Raw genomic sequence first — 16,473 nt, forward strand, 5'->3', positions numbered from 1 at the left:
GACTTTTGCATCCCAGCAACTGACTGACTCCACCCGGACTCATGACTCATCATTTAACCAGTCCTGTAGCCTTGCACCCCGTGTTGGACTCAGTGCCCAAGGACTATTTTCCACACCCCTATGATGGCATCCCCAAACAGTAAGCAGCGTCCATTCCCTAGTCCCCCGCCCATTAAACTATCCTTGAAAAATCCTAACCTCCAAGTCTTCGAGGAAACTGATTTGAATGACAACTCCAGTTCACCCACAAGGCCGGCATCGTGTTAATTAAAATCCTTCTTTACTGCAATACCACGGTCTCAGTGAACTGGTTTTGTCTGGGCGGCAGGCAGGAAGAATCCATTGAGCAATTACACTGGGGTAGAGACTTTCTGGGAGCTGATGGAAATGTGTATGCATTTATCAAAACTCATCAAATTTGTACACTTAAGATCTGTGGGCCTGGCACAGTGGCTCATACCTAAAATCCCAGCACTTTGGGAGGCCAAGGCAGGAGGACAGATTGAAACAAGGAGTTTGAGACCAGCCTGGTCAACATAACAAGGCTTGTTTTGTAAACAAGTCTTTACAAAAGATATAGATAGATAGATAGATAGATAGATAGATAGATAGATAGATAGATTTTTTTTTTTTGAGGTGGAGTTTCTCTCTTGTTGCCCAGACTGGAGTGCAATGGTGCGATCTCGGCTCACCATAACCTCTGCCTCCCAAATTCAAGCGGTTCTCCTGCCTCAGCCTCCCGAGTAGCTGGGACTACAGGCATGTGCCACCATGCCCAGCTAATTTTGTATTGTTAGTAGAGATGGGATTTCTCTTTGTTGATCAGGCTGGTCTCGAACTCCCGACCTCAGGTGATTGGTCTCCCAAAGTGCTGGGATTACAGGCGTGAGCCACCGCGCCCAGACAGAACTTTTTTTAAATTAGTCCAGCGTGGTGGTGCACACCTGTAGTCCCAGCTCCTTGGGAAGCTGAGGTAGGAGGATTGCTTGAACCTGGGAAGTCAAGGTTGCAGTGAGCCATGATCACACCACTGCATCCCAGCCTGGGCAACAGAATGAAACCCTGTCTTGAAAAAAGAGAAACATCTGTGGATTTAAGTATGTGTACATTTTATCTCCATTAACATATATAATTTTATATATTCAGCCTTTTATATATTCAGGTTGCAAATATATATATGCAGCCTGCGCTACAAGGTGAAACATTACTTACAGTAATGTTATTTAAAAATTAGAATCAATTTAAATATCTATATTAGTTAATAAAGTGTGTGTATACTCAAGTTCTACAATGACAATGATATCATAGAAGGCTATCTATTGCCAAAGACAGATGTTCATGATAATTTATGTGAGAAGGAAACTTACCAGGCCAGGTGCAGTGGCTCATGCCTGTAATCCCAGAACTCTGGGAGGCCAAGGCAAGTGGATCACCTGAGGTCAGGAATTTGAGACCAGCCTGGCCAACATGGTGAAACCTCATCTCTACTGAAAATACAAAGCATATTAGCCAGGTGTGGTGGCATGCACCTGTAGTCCCAGCTACTTGGGAGGCTGAGGCAGGAGAACAGTTTGAACTCAGGAGGTGGAGGCTGCAGTGAGCTGAGATCACGCCACTGCACTCCACCCTAGGTGACAGAGCTAGGCTCCATTTCAAAAAAATTAAAAAATAATAAAAATAATAAATTCGCTGGATGTAGTGGCACACACCTGTAATCCCATCTACCTGGAAGGCTGAGGCAGGAGAGGGGGAGCAACACACCAACGCCAAACTCAAAAAAAAAGAAAAACAAGCTCAGAAGAAAACCCCCACATAAATAAACACAGTATATACTATCCAGAATATCTCAATTGTACGTTCCCCCCCCCACACCAACAAAAGAAAACAGTGCACTCCAGCCTGGGCTACAAGGTGAAATTCTGTCTCAAAAAAGAAAAGAAACTTACCAAACAGCATGTACAGTGCAATTAACATGTAAGCACAGAGAAAGATCTGAAGGCTTCTCACTGAAGTGAGAGGTGTAATACTGCATGTTTCCATGTTTTCTACACTAAACATGTACATACTTTTATAATAAGAAATTACACATGGTGGCTCATGCCTGTAATCCCAGCACTTTGGGAGGTCTAGGCGGGCGGATTGTTTGAGCCCAGGAGTTCGAGACCAGCCTGGACAACAATGTGAAACCCCGTCTCTACAAAGATATGCAAAAATTAGCCAGCTGTGGTGGTTCATGCCCATAGTCCCAGCTACTTGGGAGGCTGAGGTGGGAGGATCACTTGGGCCTGGGAGGCGGAGGTTGCAGTGAGCAGCGATGGCACCACTGTACTCCAGCCTGGGTGACAGAGCAGAACTCTATCTCAAAAAATAAATAAATAAAATAAAGAAAAATTTTTGTTTAGATATTTAGTTAGATATAGATCCATAGATACAATTGACGCTGGCCATTCACTGTAGTTATGCTCTATGAAATCACTATTTACACTATATTAGTGAGTACTGAACCATTGCTCATACCGGAAATACAGGGTTAGGGTCCTTTGACCCTCTGATTTCTTTTTTTTTTTTTTTTTTTTTTTTTTGAGACGGAGTCTCGCTCTGTCCAGGCTGGAGTGCGTGGCCGGTCTCAGCTCACTGCAGCTCCGCCTCCCGGGTTACGCCATTCTCCCTCTCAGCCTCCCGTGGTAGCTGGACTACAGGCGCGCCACTCGCCGGCTAGTTTTTTGTATTTTTTAGTAGAGACGGGTTTCACAGTGTTAGCCAGGATGGTCTCGATCTCCCGACCCGTGATCCGCCCGCTCGGCCTCCCAAAGTGCTGGGATTACAGGCTGAGCAAGCGCGCCGGCGGCCCTCTGATTTCATGATAATCAAACCGTTAATACATAAAACTTGTCTTATGTGTGTTTCTGCTTTAAAGGCACTTTTGGCCGGGCAGCGGTGGCTCAAGCCTGTAATCCCAGCACTTTGGGAGGCGAGGACGGGCGATCACGAGGTCAGGAGATCGAGACCATCTGGCTAACATGGTGAAACCCCGTCTCTAATAAAAAAACAAAAAAAAACACCGGGCGAGGTGGCGGGCGCCTGTAGTCCCAGCTACTCCGGAGGCTGAGGCAGGAGAATGGCTAAACCCGGGAGGGAGCTTGCAGTGAGCTGAGATCCGGCCACTGCACTCCAGCCTGGGGACAGAGCGAGAATCTGTCTCACAAAATAAATAAATAAATAAATAAAGGCACCTTTTAACATTACTATAGATTCATTAACATTGAACTCACAGCCAATAGCACTATAACTCATGCCTGAATGAGGCTTATCTAACACACATATTTTCTCCGCAAGGAATATCACAGCCTCTTTGCGCTTAGGGACGCCAGACAGCACTTCAGCGCTATGACTGGGGGACATTCTAAACAACAAAACCACCCCCAAAAAGGCAGAAAGATGCCAAAACTGTGGTACTAAACAGACCTTGAAGAGGACACTTAGCCGGGTGCAGTGGCTCATGCCTGTAATCCCAGCACTTTGGGAGGCCGATGTGGGTGGATCATCTGAGGTCAGGAGTTCGAGACCAGCCTGACCAACATAGTGAAACCCTGTCTCTACTAAAATACAAAAATTAGCTGGGTGTGGTGGCGGGCACCTGTAATCCCAGCTACTTGGGAAGCTGAGGCAGGAGAATCACTTGAACCTGGGAGGTTGCAGTGAGCCGAGATCGTGCCATTGCACTCCAGCCCGAGCAGCAGAGAGAGATTCCGTATCAAAAAGAAAAAAAGAAAAAGGAAAAGAAAGAAAAGAAAGGAAAATAACAGGATACTTGTTTGCGGTTTGAGAGCTAAAGCAAGGAGCCAGGGTGTCACCTGGTTTGACCTCAGTATGGAACATGCATGTCTGGTGACTCAAAGTTTTTGCTACTGTGTCCCATGTCCATGAATGATCACTGCTAGTTCTTGATTTGGGGGTTACCCATCAATTTCAGCGATGAGGGGAATTCACAAATATGAAATCTGCAGATCATTAAGATGGACCGTGTATAGACATATGTAGAAAGGAAAGTATTTCCAAACCTTAGACCTGCACTCCTGGGGCGTCTAGGGAGGGAAACCCCACTGAACCACAGCAAAACCCACTGAACTGCGTCTCATGGACCTGCTTGTTTCCAGAGAGGCGGGAATGAGAAGCAAAAGGGAATTAATGGTGCAGGACTCACCACAACCATCTTCGGAATGTGCCCAAAGTCATGGGCATGGCCTTGATTTTGCCTGCTGTCTTTATTGGTTTATATTCGGGAATGTAAAATATTTACAAGGGTTTTCAGGAGCCAATCCCAAACTCAGCCCAGGCTCAGACTCCCAGGAATTCTTCAACTGCCAATTCCCCCATCCAGAGATATCCAGGACCTTCAGGCACACAGCTGGAAGGGTCACTTAACCCTAAAACTTGCAGAAGGGGACATGCGTCCTGAGCACGGTGCTTGAATCCCGGAAGGTTTCTCCACCAGGGAGGGGCTGGCAGAGGCTCTGAGGGCTGGCAATGAGAACAGGGCCACGTGATATCCTGGGGATGACCTGAGATAGGATGCGTGCCATGTAGTGGTTGGGTGCTGCTGCGGCTGACAGAGCATCAGAATGGCCTCTTATAGTAGATGCAAGAAACAGTTTGTGGATGAGGCTCTGCACTTTAGGTGCTCTCTGATGGTGTAATACACATAGATACAAAACAGAGATATAGATAGCTGTAGATAATATGCATATTCGTATGAATGAACACTAAATGATGCTATGTCTTTTTCTTCTAACATATTCGTTCTTATTTATTTTTCTATAATGGGCTCTGCAAATGAAAATGCTATGTCTTTTCAGAGGTAGAGCACGTGGGCTGGGAAAGGAAAGGAGCGCATCATCAACAGCCCCCATCCCCACTCTTCCAGGTGACCCACTGGGGAGATAAGCACATCCTGGGCCTGCACTTTTAGGTGATTTGGAGTTAGATTATCTGCCTGGTGGAAGAGTACCACCAGGGAAGAAAATAAGGGTTACCCGATGCCAAAAGTGATCACTTTGCCCTTTCCCTTTTCTTTTTTCTTTTTTTGCTAACTTTAAAATGTTTATGTTTTAAAAAAAAAATAGTTGCTTGGTATATAGCTTTACAAAGTTTTTAATGTTTCTTTGGCAATGGAATATAAAGGAATTTTACAACTATATAAAAAAGTTACGTGTGCCTGAGAAACAGTATTTACCGTGTGTACATAGTTGACTGACAAAATTCTCTACCATCCAGCACCCTAATTAATTGACGAAATAAGCTACTTCATATCACAAGATTCCCCAAAAGAGAGGAGAAAGATACACAGGCACACACCCTCCTTGGCTCAGAACACAGTATCACGGCCCTATCTGCAGACAACCTGCAATTACCACATACAATTCAGTGATTTAAAAAAACAAAACAAAACTTTCGGTGATGAAACAATACTTGTAAGTCCCACTGAATTACTGCTTTAGTTTCACTATACAGAAGAAATTACTCAACCTTCTGCTATTCCAAATATAGTTGATCCTCATGTCTTAAGATAAGCCTTCCTCCCCCAAAAACTGACTGCATTTTATCTCTGAAATTAAACGGAAAAACAAACAAAAAACAAAAACCCAGTGCTGGTGGCAAACGTACAGCAAATTCACTTCTTCATTCTTCTCAAAGACTGAAATCAATTTCCGGGACCACGAAGAGCTAGAAATTCACCTATTTTCAGAGATTTGTTTGTAGACTATGCAGCAGCTTTGTTGTCTTTCTTTCAGAAAGCAGTACCATCAATTCAGACCTTTTCGGGGCCAAAAGCTGTATTCAAAATCTATATTCAAAATCTGCAAACTCCCGGTCCCCAGAATCTGCTCTGAATCCACCACGGTGAATCCACCGTGGTCAAGGTACCACCTCTGCCACCACCAGGCCCTCTGCCTCTGTATCCTCCATGGACAAAGTGGGATTCCAAATGTTTCAGCATTTAATCTTCCTTCAGCCCAGGTTGGTCTCTGTTCTCTATCGTCATCACAAGAAATATTATCAAAGAAGGATTTAGTCTGGTCATAAGAGCAATTAGATCCAGGTGGATCTTCTTCATCAGCACGTCCGTCACTGTTTTGGGCATCAACTCCTGAGTCTCCTTTATCTTCACCATTTCCAGGCTTCTCCCGTTTCTCAAGTTTATCTTCTTTTAATTTATTATGAAACTCTCTGCCAATCTCTTCCTTGTTGAATTGTGCATTTGGACTTTTAAAGTCCAAGTCTTTCTCAAGTTTCATTGGCCCATCTTCCCCTGCCACCCCAACGACCCCTATGCCCTCTCCTTGGTGCTGAAGGAGCACCTGGAGCTACTTGTCTCTTGTTATCATTTCTGAGTTGCTCATTTTCTGGCCTTGGAACGTGCTTCAGCTCACCTGTGCCCCTGATTCTCTATTGCTTTTTGGCTGGTAGATGGCACAGGCCTGGTTGACACAGGACTCCTTCTCCCAACAGGTGCTGGAGCAGGTAAGCAGGCCCAGGCGGTCTGCACTGCTTGTTCTATGGTTGGGCTTTTTCTCAAAGGGTCGATCTGAGCGCTTGAACGACCCTGAGATAATTGTGTTTTTAAGAGATCTTGTATCCTGTGTAAAGGGAGAACCAACCGCACTACTTTGGGGCAAGGTACCACTGTTTGATATTTCTGTTTCAGAGGTCAAAGAGCTTCCAGCAACACCAACAGCACCAAACTGCTGCCCCACTAAGGAACTTGGACTGAACTGGCTGGATGTGGGCATCCTGCCCAAAGGCCCCTAAGAACCCACCGACTGCAGCGAAGAAGTCAATGAGCCTAGTGAGAACTGCAAGATAGCTGGGTCTTGAGGCAAAGAACACCGTGGTTTTGGTGGCTCCCAAACTGAGGTCTTTCACGTCACTCCCACGGAATACAATGGATTCAAAGACTCCATCTTGTGGCGGTATTGGACCATCTGGCGGTCTGTCTTCTGGACCAAAGGATCGAACTTTGGCGAGGGCTGTGGGGGAGCGTTCGGTGTCATGGTGTAGAGGATGCCCTCATAGTGGATCTCCACCTTGGACTGAGGCTGATGATTGCTGACGTCAAGGGTGCCGCCGCGGCTCCTGGCCGCTCACAGTGAAGCAGATCCCACGCCACTGCCGCCCGCTCCTTCTTCGCTTCAGACCCAACATGGCGGCGGCGCCGCCCCCGCACGCCGCCCCCCGCACGCCGCCCCCTCCCTCGCTTCAGACCCAACATGGCGGCGGCGCCGCCCCCGCACGCCGCCCCCTCCCTCGCTTCAGACCCAACATGGCGGCGGCGCCGCCCCCGCACGCCGCCCCCGCACGCCGCCCCGCACGCCGCCCCTCCCTCGCTTCAGACCCAACATGGCGGCGGCGCCGCCCCCGCACGCCGCCCCCGCACGCCGCCCCCTCCCTCGCTTCAGACCCAACATGGCGGCGGCGCCCGCACCGCGCAGCTTCCCCAGCCTCCTGCCCTCAAGCCCCTTTGCCCTTTTCTTTCTTCCTCTCACTGCAACCTCTGCTTCCCGGATTCAAGTGATTCTCCTGCCTCCACCTCCAGAGTAGCTGGGATTACAGGCGTGTGCCAGGATGCCCGGCTAATTTGGTGGTGGTGTTTCTGAGGAGAGAGGTTTCACCATGTTGGCCAGGCCGGTCTCAAGTGATCCACCCTCCTCGGCCTCCCCGAAGTGCTGAGATTACAGGCCTGCGCCACCGCGCCCGGCCAACTGTACCCTGTTCTTTTTATTTTCTTTATCGCAGTAGAACAGCCGGTAGGAAGAATTACGGGCAGCGTAGATCACTCACTGGGCACTGATGGAGGCTCCGCAGTGGACACAACCATGATGGGTGTCGTGGGTTGCCTTGTAACCCCGAAAGGACGTGTTGGCGCCTTAACCCCCTTACCTGTGAGTGTGAACTCATGCAGAAACAGGGTCTTTAGAGATGTGATTAGGTAAATTAAAGATGCAGTCATGCTGGATGAGGACAGGATCTGAATCCAGTATCACTCATGTCCTAGTAAGACAAGGACGAGACAAGACGCGCAGGGAAGACTGCCATGTGGAGACGGATTTATATTTACCATCAAAGCTGAATCATTAGGGGTCGTTACACATTGAAATATGTTTCTGTTCTCTTCTCATATTAGAACTCCTAGAATAGTAAATAGAAATAAATATATTGGCCGGGCACATTGGCCCATGCCTGAAATCCCAGCAGTTTGGGAGGCTGAGGCGGAGGAATCACTTGAGGCCAGGAGTTCGAGATTGGCATGGTCAACGTGGCAAAACCTCGTCTGTACTACAAATACAAAAATTAGCCAGGCATGGTGGCAGGCGCCTGTAATCCTAGCTACCCAGAAGGCTGAGGCGGGAGATTCGCTTGAAACCAGGAGGCGAAGGTTGCAGTGAGCCGAAATCACGCCACTGCACTCCAGCTTGGGCAACATAGGAGTGCAGATATCTATCTCTTTGATAGACTGATTTTCTTTCTTTTTAGTGTATGCCCAGCAGTGGGATTACTGGATCATAAGGTACTCGCCCAAGCTGGAGTGCACTGGCCAGATCTCAGCGCACTGCAAGCTCCGCCTCCCGGGTTCACGCCATTCTCCTGCCTCAGCCTCCCGAGTAGCTGGGACTACAGGCGCCCGCCACCTCGCCCGGCTAGTTTTTTGTATTTTTTAGTAGAGACGGGGTTTCACGGTGTTAGCCAGGATGGTCTCGATCTCCTGACCTTGTGATCCGCCCGCCTCGGCCTCCCAAAGTGCTGGGATTACAGGCTTGAGCCACCGCGCCCAGCCTAGCTTTAGTTTTTTAAGGAACCTCCAAACTGTTCTCCATAGTGATTGTATTAATCTAGGTTCCCACCAATAGCATACAAGGGTTCCCTGTTCTCCCCATTCTCGCTAGTATTTGTTATTGCCTGTCTTTTGGATATAAGCCATTTTACTTCTTTGGTTAAGTCAATTCCTAGGTATTTAATTTTATGTCTGGATATTGTAAATGGGATGAGTTTTTTTTCTTTTTCAGGTTGTTGACTGTTGACATATAGAAATACTTCTGATTTCTTTTTTTCTTTTTTTTGATGGAGTCTTGCTCTGTTGCCCAGGCTGGAGTGCAGTGGCATGATCTTGGCTCACTGCAACCTCTGCCCCCCGGGTTCCAGCAATTCTCCTGCCTCAGCCTCCCAAGTAGCTGGGATTACAGGTGCCCACCACTGTGCCCGGCTACTTTTTATATTTTTAGTAGAGACGGGGTTTTACCATCTTGACGAGGCTGGTCTTGAACTCCTGACCTCATGATCCACCTGCCTCAGCCTCCCAAAGTGCTGGGATTACAGGCGTGACCACTGTTCCTGGCTAGAAATGCTTCTGATTTCTAAATGTTGATTTTGTATTTTGCAACCTGACTGAATTTGTTTATCAGTTCTAATAGTTTTCTTGTGAGGTCTTTAGATATTTCCAAAGATAAGATCGTATCATCTGCGAACAAGGATAATTTGATTTCTTATTTCCCAATTTGGATGCCCCTTATGTCTTTCTCTTGTCTGATTGCTCTAGCTAGGACTTCCAGTGCTATGTTGAGTAACAGTGGTGACAGTGGGCATCTTTGTCACGTTCCAGATCTAAGAAGAAAGGCTTTCAGTTTTTCCCCATTCTGCATAGTACTAGCTTGTGGGTCTGTCATATATGGCTTTTATTATGTTGAGGTATATTTCAACTATCCCCAGTTTTTTAAGGGTTTTTATCATAAGAGATGTTGAAATTTACTAAGTGCTTTTTCAGCATCAATTGAAAGGATCATATGGTTTTTACCTTTCATTCTGTTGTTATGATGTATCACATTAATTGATTTGCGTATGTTGAACGATCCTTGCACCCCAGGAATTAAATCCCACCTGATCATGTTGAATGATATTTCTCATATATTGTTGAATTTGGTTTGCTAGTATTTTGTTGAGGATTTTTGCATCAATATTCATCAGAGATCTTGCCTGTAGTTTTGTTGTTTTGATGTGCCTTTGTGTACTTTTAGTATTAGGGTGATATGGCCTTGTAGAATGAGTTTGGAAGTATTCCCTCCCCTATTACTCAGAATAGTTTGAGTAGCATTGATTTTATTTATTCTATAAATGTTTTGTAGAATTCAGCAGTGAAGCCATCAGGTCCCAGGCTTTTCTTTCCTAGGAGACTTTTCATTACAGCTTCCATCTCGTTACTTCTTATTGGTCTCTTCAGATTTCTTCCCGGTTCAATCATGGTAGGTTATGTGTGTCTAGGAATTTGTTCATTTCCTCTAGATTTTCCATGTTATTATTACTTTCTCAAATATTTGGTAGAAATCAACAGTGTACCCATTCAGGCCAGATTTCCCTATGGAAAGATTTCTGAGTGTAGGTTGAATTTCTTTCTTTCTTTTTTTTTTTTTTTTTTTTTTTTTTTGACGGAGTCTCCCTCTGTCACCTAGGCTAGAATTCAGTGGTGTGATCTCAGCTCACTGCAACCTCCGCATCTCGGGTTCAAATGGTTCTCTTGCCTCACCCTCTTGAGTAGCTGAGATTACAGGCATGTGCCACCTCGCCTGACTAATTTTTGTATTTTTAGTAGAGGCGGGATTTCACCATGTTAGCCAGATTGGTCTTGAATTCCTGACCTCAGGTGATCTGCCCACCTCAGCCTCCCAAAGTGCTGGAATTAAAGGCGTGAGCCACTGCACCCAGCCAGTTGAATTTCTTCAGTAAAAATAGGAAATGTTACACTATATATTTGTTCTTGAGTAAATTTTGGTAGTTTGTTTACTTCAAGATATTTTCTATTAAATGTTAGTTGTAAAACATCTTAGCATAGATTTCTAGTTTTGCTTCACGAGTCCTTTTATGTCTGTAGGACCGGTAGCAGTGCTTCTTTCCATCTTGATTTGGTAATTGTTGTGCTCTCTCGCTGTCTCACTGTCTTACTTTACATCATACAAATGTTCATGTTATAATTTCACTGACATTTTCTCGTTAATTCTCTGTCAATTTAATGTTGTGTGATTCTATAACCCATGAATATTTGTTTTTGTTTTTGCAGTGGAGTCTTTCTCACCCAGACTGGAGTGCAGTGGCACAATCTCGGCTCACTGCAACTTCCACTTCCCAGGTTCAAGTGAATCTCCTGTCTCAGCCTCGTGAGTCATTGAAAATACAGCTGCATGCCACCACACCCAGCTAATTTTTGCATTTTCAGTAGAGACAGGGTTTCACCATGTTGGCCAGGCTGGTCTCAAAGTCCTGACCTCAAATGATCCACGTGCCTCAGCCTCCCAAAGTGCTGGGATTACAGGCATGAGCCACCACACCTGGCCTATAACCCATGAATATTTAGAATGTTATTTGTTCCCAAAGTATTGTTTTTTTCTCTAAATGTCTTCTTATTGTTGGCTGCTAATTTAATTGAACTTCTAATCAAGAAACGTTACCTGTAGTAACAATTTGGATGCTTACTTTGTTGTCTAAATATGATAGATATGGCCGGGCACAGTGGCTCACGCCTGTAATCCCACCACTTTGGGAAGCTAAGGTGGGCGGATCACAAAGTCGGGAGATTGAGACCATCCGGCCAACTTGGTGAAACCCCGTCTCTACTAAAAATACAAAAAAAATAGCTGGGTGTGGTGGGGCGCGCCTGTAATCCTAGCTACTTGGGAGGCTGAGGCAGGAGAATCGCTTGAACCCAGAAGGCAGAGATTGCAGTAACCCGAGATCGCGCCAGTGCGCTCCAGCCTGGCAACAGAGCGAGACTTCGTTTCCAAAAAAAAAAAGATAGATATTTCTGATCAATATGTTTTCATAAGTAAGTATTCCTGGCCTTGCACAGTGGCTCACACCAGTAATCCCAACACTTTGGAAGGCCAAGGTAGCCAGATCCCGTGAGACCAGGAGTTTGAGACCAGCCTGGGCAACATAGCGAAACCTCGTCTCTACAAAAAATACATATTAAAAAAATTTTGCCGGGCAAGGTGGCATGATCCTGTAGTCCCAGCTACTCAGGAGATGGTTGTGGGAGAATCACCTAGGCCTGGGGAGGTCAAGGCTGCAGTGAGCTGGGATAGTGCCATTGTACTTCAGATGGAGCAACAGAGAGAGACCTTGTTTCAAAAAGAAATATATGAAGAAATACACATTCCCACTTTGTTGCTATATGCATATTCCAGAAATGTTTCTATACAAATTTATAATATATATAAACAATTGAAACATCATACATGGGCATCAGATTGAATATTTGTGCCATTCAGCTCTCACATATATTTTGTTCACTTAATCTATCAAAGTCTGATCAATATTTCTTCAAATCCTCCATTGTGTCTCAATTGATGCTTTGTAAATTGTAAATTTTAAGGACATGTGGTTGGTTGAGTGAAAGTGTGTAACTTTCTCTTCTTCACAGACTGTTGATTTAAAAGTATGAAATATCAACTGTTTTTCTTTTCAAAGGCTGTTTGTGTTAGTATTGGTTTGCTGTTACTGCCATAACAAATTACTACATATTCAACAGCTTCAGCAACACAAACTCGTTATCTCACAGTTCTGAATATCAGAATTCTGAAGAGGTCTTTTAGGACAAAATCGAGGCCATAACGTGGCTGCATTCCTTTCTGGAGGCTCCAGAGACGCAAATCCATTTCCTTGCGCTTTCAGATTCTTAGTAGAAAGGTATATACTTGTATATACACAGATTACAGATGGATCTATGCTTATTAGCTTTTCATAGGTACTGTTGACTTCTTTTATTCACAGCAGCATCTCATCTTCTCCATCTGGGATTCGTTATTCCACTCCCTGATTTACATCATTAGTATTGCTTGCAGAAAGAGCCCAGATGCAAACATATCTGCAGCCTTGCAGCTCCAGCGATGCCTGGCTCTGTCTCTCTCTCTCTCCCTCTCTCTCTGTCTCCCTCTCCCTCTGTCTGTCTGTCTCAGTATCTCTCTCTCTTTCTCTATCTCTCCATCTCTCTCTGTCTCAATCTCTCTCTCTCTTTGTTATTATTGTGGTACTTGATAAAAGGACACTGAAAACGCCCTCCTTATTCCTCATAAGACCACCACCTGACCTGACGACTCATAAATGTCCCGAGTCTCCTTGTGTTTTAGGATTTATCTACAGCTGACTCTGAAACTTAGTGCTTTAATAATAACGAGGCCAGGTTGCAGTGAGCCAAGATCGCGCCATTGCACTCCAGCCTGGACAACAAGAGCGAAATTCCATCTCAAAAACTAATAATAATAATAATAAATAATACTTATAATAGTAATAACTAGGCCCAGCACAGAACTCTCTCCGCACAATTGAGCCCTTGTGGTTGTTTCTCCTGTATCTTCTGGGGCTGCTGTTTGCTTTTTTGAACTCCAGTCCCGATGAGCTTGTCATTCATTCAAGGGTCATTTACATTTTCTCTGGTAGTTTTAGGATTATTTTAAATTGATGCCTCATGTGTTTCACTTTACTATGATCGAGAGATTAAATTTACTTATAAACTGATGTTTTCTCTTCAGTTCTATAAAAATTTCAACCATTAGCTCTTCATTCATTTTGTGAACATCCTTCTTCCTTCTTTCTGAAACCGTGACAGACACATTCTTTCTTCTCATTCCACTTCCTGTATATATTAATATTTTCTATTGTTTAATTTCTGTTCTTTCCATGACACACTATGGAAAATTTAATGAACATTTTATCCTAATGTATATATTTACTATTTCAGCTGTCTTGTCCTAGATTAAATTATGTTTTTGATTTTGTTATGTTTGCATAGTAGGTATATACGGCTAGTAAATTACTTTGTTTTTTTTTTTTGAGACACAGTTTCGCTTTTTTTTTTTTTTTTGAGACGGAGTCTCACTCTGTCGCCCAGGCTGGAGTACAGTGGTGCGATCTCGGCTCACTGCAAGCTCCGCCTCCCAGGTTCACACCATTCTCCTGCCTCAGCCTCCGGAGTAGCTGGTACTACAGGCACCTGCCACGACGCCCGGCTAATTTTTGTATTTTTAGTAGAGACAGGGTTTCACTGTGTTAGCCAGGATGGTCTCTATCTCCTGACCTCGTGATCTACCCGCCTCAACCTCCCAAACTGCTGTGATTACAGGTGTGAGCACGGTGTGAGCACCGTGCCTGGCCGACAGTTTCACTCTTGTCCCAGCTGAAGTGCTTTGGCGTGATCTCAGCACACTGCAGCCTCCACCTCCCAGGTTCAAGAGATTCTCCTGCCTCAGCCTCCCGAATAGCTGGGATTACAGGCACTCACCACCATGCCTAGATAATTTTTTGTATTTTTATTAGAGATGGGGTTTCACTGGCCAGGCACGGTGGCTCAAGCCTGTAATCCCAGCACTTTGGGAGGCTGAAACGGGCGTATCACGAGGTCAGGAGATCGAGACCACATGGCTAACACGGTGAAACCCCGTCTCTACTAAAAAATACAAAAAAATAGCCAGGCGAGGTGGCGGGCGCCTGTAGTCCCAGCTACTCGGGAGGCTGAGGCAGGAGAATGGTGTAAACCCGGGAGGCAGAGCTGGAGCTTGCAGTGAGCTTAGATCCCACCACTGCACTCCAGCCTGGGCGGCAGAGCGAGACTCCGTCTCAAAAAAAAAAAAAAAAAAAAAAAAGAGAGATGGGGTTTCACCATGTTACCCAGGCTGGTCTCGAACTCCTAGCCTCGAGTGATCTGCCCACATCCACCTCCCAAAGTGCTGGGATTACAGGCATGAGCTACCACGCCCAGACATAAATTCCTTTTTAATGGTGTTAATTTAATATAGCTTTTCAGCTTCACAATGTCTACCTAATGCATTTCGACAACTTTCCTCATATGGTTGTCATTCCTGCGGGGCGGCCCTCCTCCCGCGCACCTGGCCTTTCATAAAGGGTTTCTCCCACGGCTGTCCAGGCATCAGCCTGATGAAGGGGATCGTTGCCGCTGCTCCTGCCCCACTCTCCCAAACTTAGCGTCAGCTCAAGATTGTGCCCGGCAGGGATGGGACCAATGCCAGCCTCACACTCACCTGTGGGGCAGACGCCCATGTCTGAGCACCACGGATTGAATCTGTTTCTCACACACAGGGAGGGGCTGAGAGCTGAGCGTGGACTCCAGTGAGTGAGCAGAGACACACACAGGGGAGGGGGAGCCACAGCGTCCAGCCCCACCCAGAGCCCTGACCCCTCCCTGCCTGCGAGGACCTGGGGTTCCTCTTCTGTCCCACACGGAGGTGGGAACCTCCTCCTCCCTAGTGACCCTGGGTGGTCCCGGACACCTGTGGCCACTCAGCTCTGAGCTCTGTTCATTGCAGGGGATGCGTCTCAATGTTGGGAATTTTTCTTTCTCTTTCTGGGCCTGTGGCTGTGGTGATCCGCATATTTCAGACGTATCACAAGCAGCACTTCTTGGTATTTGCAGCCGATGTCAGCTCTTGAGTGGGGGCGTCAATCATCCTCCTGGACTGTGGAACCCGACACCAGGATCCTCTCCCGTCCCACCCTCCGGTCTGAACTGGTCTGGAAATTCACCACGGCTGAGCCTCCCGTGTCCTGGGCACCACTGACCCCACAGCCACTGTGATGAGTGGGGTTCATGACAACAGGCTGGGAGGTGACATTAATGTCCAAAGTCACATAAACCCTGGATGATAATCAGGAATTAATAATAATAATTATTATAAATAATAGTAAATAATAATTATTATTATAAATAATAATTAATAATCAGCTCCCCTCCCCCAGAATCAGATTACAGATTACAATGAAACATATATATATATAGAATTTTATCCCCTCTATTTCTCCTTTTCAGACAGGATCTTGCTGTGTCGCCCAGGCTGGAAGGCCGAGGGGTGATCACAGCTCCCTGCAGCCTCCGCCTCCCAGGCCCAAATGATCCTCCCACCTCAGCCTCCTGAGTAGCAGGGACTACAGGCATGAGCCTCCATGCCCAACACACTTTTTTCTTTTCTGTAGAGACAGGGTTGCAGTATGTTGCCCAGGACTGTCTGAAGCTCCTGGCCTCAAGCCATCCTCCCGCCTCAGCCTCAGCCTCCTGAAGTGCTGGGATTCCAGGCGTGAGCCACCACGGTAGACCCTGCATTTCTCCTCTGTGCTCACTGCCACACGCAGCTCAGCCTGGGCTGCACAGCCAGGTGTCAGGTGCGTCTCTGCTGATCTGAGTCTGCCTGCAGCATGGACCTGCATCTTCCCTGAAGCATCTCCAGGGCTGGAGAGACGACTGCCATGGCAAGGACCCCGCAACACTGAGCTGATGGACGGGCTGAAGGAGGGAGGGAGACCCCATGCGGAGGCTCTGAGAGGGAAGAGGAGCCCACGGTCACCCTCGCCTGAAAGGGGCTGACTCAGGAAGGCACCGGGTCTATTTGCTGCTGTGTCCCGGCCCTCAGTGAGATAAAGATA

At 46.3% G+C, this 16,473-nt stretch overlaps 1 long non-coding RNA gene and 1 pseudogene across 1 annotated transcript; both read right to left on the minus strand.

Annotated features, from left to right (window-relative positions):
• Positions 1–4,912: 4,912 nt before the first annotated feature.
• Positions 4,913–7,876, minus strand: LOC104659306 (annotated as a pseudogene).
• A 6,928-nt stretch (positions 7,877–14,804) lies between these two features.
• LOC115895942 lies at positions 14,805–16,016 on the minus strand. The gene is made up of 2 exons (XR_004055995.1): positions 15,956–16,016; positions 14,805–15,691 (listed from the first exon to the last, which is right to left on the minus strand). It is a non-coding gene; the product is annotated as an uncharacterized LOC115895942 (long non-coding RNA).
• Between the last annotated feature and the right edge of the window lie 457 nt (positions 16,017–16,473).

This window comes from Rhinopithecus roxellana, unplaced genomic scaffold, assembly GCF_007565055.1.
Source record: "Rhinopithecus roxellana isolate Shanxi Qingling unplaced genomic scaffold, ASM756505v1 contig3976, whole genome shotgun sequence".
Taxonomy (NCBI): domain Eukaryota; kingdom Metazoa; phylum Chordata; class Mammalia; order Primates; family Cercopithecidae; genus Rhinopithecus; species Rhinopithecus roxellana.